This window comes from Sinocyclocheilus grahami, unplaced genomic scaffold (assembly GCF_001515645.1).
Source record: "Sinocyclocheilus grahami isolate Dianchi unplaced genomic scaffold, SAMN03320097.WGS_v1.1 scaffold1784.1, whole genome shotgun sequence".
Taxonomy (NCBI): domain Eukaryota; kingdom Metazoa; phylum Chordata; class Actinopteri; order Cypriniformes; family Cyprinidae; genus Sinocyclocheilus; species Sinocyclocheilus grahami.
The window spans coordinates 89,487-94,471 of record NW_015506963.1 but is presented as its reverse complement, the minus strand read 5'-3'; the positions used below and the strand labels follow the sequence as shown (position 1 = coordinate 94,471).

Here is a 4,985-nt window from a genome sequence, read left to right as displayed (position 1 = left end):
AGAAATAAGATCGCTGAAATCAGCTCTCTGTTCTACTACAGGGGATCAAATTGTGACAGAGGAAGTACTGCATACTGTTCTTGTTGAGATTGAAGGCATTCTCAATTCGAAGCCACTCGGATATATGTCCTCAGACATAGCGGACCCTGACCCAGTCACTCCCAACACGCTGCTCATGGGGCTGCCTGACTCATCCTTGCCGCAAGTAGTATACCCCGAATCAGAGTTGCTGAGCAAACGGAGATGGAGACACAGTCAGCTTCTGGCAGACCAATTCTGCAGACCAATTCTGGAGACGTTTCCTCTGTAACTGTAAGTGGAAGTCAAAAATAAGACCTATCTTCGTCCTATCACCCGGCTCATCAGCCTCCCAGCTTTACCAGATTGATAACCCTTTAGTACTACTTACTTACTTGATCCCTTACCTTAGTGCCTTATCTAAATTACACATTTACACAGCAAATGTGGGGGCGGCTGTAGGAAAGGCTGGCGCTATATATATATATATAGAGAGAGAGAGAGAGAGAGAGAGAGAGAGAGAGAGCCATTAGTGCCCCCTTGTGACTTTAAGAGGCATTGCTTTGATGACTTAGCATTTCCCTTTAACGATCCCTTTAACAGTATTAACAGGACGTAGTTCAGAGCACGGACATTATTTGCTGTTGTTCAAGCTGTTGTTGTTTTCTACTGAGTGCGTTCATACACAAGTGAGTGATGGTGTTTATGTTATTCATTATCTTTGAATTGATGTATTTTGAAGGCATAAGTTTGTGTTATCGCTAGTTGCTAATTATAATCATGTATGTGCGCCACACGCATTGTGTATTGCATCATCCATACAGAGCCAGTGAATGCATACGAGAGATGGTTAAATAGCAATATTGGTGTATAATATTGTAAACTTTGTCACTTCGAGTATGTGTATATTATTATTTACTGAATAAGTGAGATTGTTTGTGGTATTTAAGCCATATTTATCGGTTCTTCTGAGCTCACGTGTCAGAGAACCTGATGCCAGTTTCATAAGTGCTAATCTAGTCTGTACATGTCTGAATCGAACGTTATATCACTAATTTGCTACTATGCTATATTGCTATTATGTTTAAGTATATATATATTATGTATAAGTAACAGAGTGAGTTTATATTTCATTACTAATTGGTTATTGTTATTTTTGTTTGTTTAGAACCACTCATACTAAGCTACACTCCAAACTACTCTGTACTACTCTGCCATACTCTCTGCTACCTGTACTACAATCATTCACTCAACCAACTCCAAGGACTGTAAACCTCTACAAGTCATAAACCATTAAAGTGTACTTCGTCTCTGACCGGACGACTTATGTCTGCTCAATTTCCACCAGCACCCATACTAGTCTACCTCACAGTAATGATCTATCAGTATTTAGGAGATTATAGTTTTTGCATACTTAATATTGGGCTTTAATAAAGGTTATGAAAATATAATGAATTTATATGCATTTTTATTCAGTCACTTAAATGAAACATTTTCAAAGTCTTTGAACAGATCTTGAAGGATTTGCTATCCTGTGGCTCCCTCGTGTGGACAACATTAGCATTATGGCCTTCATCTCTAAACAAAATTAAGATGAAATGGCCAATATTTCTTGAATGATTACAGATGTTTAATGATTAGTTTACTGATAATATAGCCACATTAAACTCGAATTTACTGATTCTGTATATTTTTTTCATGCTTTAAGAGTTTAATTTTCGACTTACATTTTTAAGCAGGCGTCAAAAAACTCCCAAGGCGTCAAAAAGCGAAGCATGGTCAAGCGCCTTTAGCGTCACTATGAAGACGCCAAAAGGTGCCCCTCGGCGTCACTATATCGACGAACCGGGACCTACATTGCTTTCAATGGGAATCTTTTAGCGTCAGTACACAGACGTGAAGGGCACGAGAATGATGATTGCTATGAAATCACGTTCAAGAAGTCTCATTCAGCACACATCGCGATATTTGCCATCAGTTTACGTGTGCCACAGGTTGGGTGAGTAGTCATAAAGATGCTGTCTTAATGTCTGTTATTAAATGTATTTTGTCTTCTTTATTAATCAGATTAGCGCCGTATGTTTATTCGCTGTATTATATTGGTCATCCGAGGCCGTCTTTGAGTTTCATTGCGTTTAACTAAATTAACACACCTGCTAACTGAGGTGATTAAACGCTATCTGTCACGTGACGTGCCATAGACCTTGGATCAGTTATATGTTCAAAGATGTAAGTTGTATTTGTAGTAAAATCATGGTAACCGCAACACTTACAACAGTAACTGTAGTTTTACATTGAAATTTGAAGTTAAAACGCAGTAAACAGGACATTCACCATTTCATTCAGTTTTACTGTGAAATGTATAGTAATAGCACAGTAATCACCAAACGTACTATGGTTGTACCACTATAATGGTAGTTTTGATGTGCTTTTATGACAGATATCACAACATTTACTATACCATGCTTGTAATGCCTTTTAATGTAAAATAAAATCAAAAATTAAAAAGAAAAAAAAAAGCAGTTTTTTTTCCATCTTGCAGTTTATTCATATCAGTTTATATCTTAAATATTTTGCTCACAGATCATTATTAACATTCTGTATATAATTCTATTTTTTTCTCTTCCTTTTTTAAGTTATTATTATTTTTAGCTGAAAAGACGTAAAGGAAGCAGTCAGCCCAGTCGTGTTTGTGGAGAGGTATTCCTTCAGAAATGGAGAAGACAGAAAGCTGTGTAGGTAGACATTTGCAGCGGTAGGTCCGTGTTAGTTTTACCCTTTTATCAAACATTTCTGCTGTTATAATTTATACAGCATTTGTTGTTTCCTGTCCAAATACTCACACTTGCGGTCTTTGCACTTGATTACTTGATTACTTATTTGACGTATTTCCTGTATTTGTCCCAAGTGTTCAAGTGAGCATGAAGACCACAAGGGTTAAAAAGCAGTTGCAAATGATGTGCAAAATAAATATACTTATCTTTGCACCAATAAAACGTGCAACACTTTGTTTTACTAAGAAATTATTTGTAATATCTAATTATTATTATTAATATTTAACTTACATTGGAAAGATTTCCGTGACCTCTCGCGAGATCTCGGCAAAAAGTCTCACGATTTATTCCAAAATATGATGCATGATGGGATACACTAAGCCTTGATTAGCGCTCCAGAGCGTTATTGTAGATAATGTGGGTTTAGTGTGTGTTAAGGGCACTGCGCTTTGGCATTATTAAGACCTGGGACAGTCTTGTGCACGCACTGTCACGTACACGTGCTCTCAAGTGGCCAAGACCGCTAGTTTGGGTATTTGGACAGGGTAAAAGTCTTAAAAATGCCCCATGAGTAAGAACCCTAAACACAGTCTCACATCAGTCTTAATAATTCAGTAATTCAATTTAACACTTGTATGATATTGTACAAGTGTACTTGTAGACAATCCTGCAACGTTTACTCTACTGCTGTCGTTAGTCATTGCCTCAGCCCCTGTACAGTCTCTTTTGACACTATCACAATATTGGTAAATCAGTTGCGCTCTTCTTGGAAAGCAGTCAGATGCCCCACACAGTCAGAAAGTTTATATTGTCCATTGGCTTCTTAATAAATTACTTCAAATAGGCCCCATCAGTTCATGTTCCAACTATACATGATGTCTCTCTGCACCTCGTAATTTATCTGTTTCAATGAGTGGAAATGCTAGTTTGATGTGTCGCGTGATATATCAAATCTTTGATTAATTTGTCAGAACCAGATCAATTACACTACTGACAACAGTCCTGTTAGCATGTTTAAAATAATTCATATGAATATAGCTTGCTATTAATGACTTGCTTTTAATAATGGATTCATTTAACATTTAATTATACAGCATCTTTACAGAGGCTGCTTTTACGGTCTAAAAAAGACTGTTTTACAGTCTAAAAAAACACAGTAATGTATAAACCAACAAGTTGCATTTAATGTAATAATATTTCCTTTCTTTCTGTCTTACAGGATTACTTGCAGATAACGCTGTCCTTCTCCATCATGCACCAGGACTCACCTCTTTAACTCTTTATCCCCCACACATACAGAAATGGTACCTGGATCAGTGTTAAGACTTTGCAGTGGTTTGTTTTTTTGCAGAAGATGCAACTTTGTTTTAAGTATGAGCTTATGATGGATACATTTTGACCTTCCAGCAACCCATATATTGTATACAGAACCAGTAATGAAAACAATAGTTAAAAATAGTCTTTTTCGTATTGATAAAGCATTGTGTTATCTTTTTCAAGCTTCATACAGTAAACTTTACTTAGTGTCTTCCTAATGCTTTTATCATAAAAAGCATCAGTTCTCATCAGGAGTTTTAGTAAAGGACATATTCATGCACAGCCATCCCCTAGTTCCAGTCATGCAGCAAATTCATGATGCTATTGTCAAAGGTATATTTCTGCGTTTGTATGTAGCAGGTGTTTGTTTTCCTATACACTTTCTCTATCTTCCATTGTTCGGACAATTAATGTTTATTTGGTGCTGTGCTGATAGAGTTTTATAGATGATATTGCACACTTGACATGCATGTCTTCATGGTGTTATTTTGTGATTTTGAAACATTTACATTATATCATTTTTTGTTCAATTTCATTTTTAAGAAAATTAATCTGTTTCCAGTGTTCTCTGAAAGACATATATTGTATTTTCTGTTTTTTTTTTTTTAAATAAAAGCATTTTCATACTGAAAATAGTTAACGTTTACAATTATAATTATTGCTAAGAATTTTAATTTGCTTTGTAATTATTGTTCACTTTTATTGTGACTAAATGCAAAGTATTAGAGTTAAAAATGTACAATGCTCTTAATAATTGTTTGCCTTTTTAAGTTTAGTTTTTTAAGGGAAGAAAATAAAATATTTTGTGAAGATAACTTTGCATGTGCTTTGTAAAAAGTAAAAAAGTATTGTTTGGCATATATATATATATATATA

At 35.4% G+C, this 4,985-nt stretch overlaps 1 long non-coding RNA gene across 1 annotated transcript; it reads left to right on the top strand.

The window, feature by feature from the left end:
• Positions 1 to 609: 609 nt before the first annotated feature.
• Positions 610 to 4,532, top strand: LOC107572642 (uncharacterized). Its single transcript, XR_001607378.1, has 4 exons — positions 610 to 707; positions 1,187 to 2,017; positions 2,655 to 2,773; positions 4,012 to 4,532. It is a non-coding gene; the product is annotated as an uncharacterized lncRNA (long non-coding RNA).
• Positions 4,533 to 4,985: the final 453 nt, after the last annotated feature.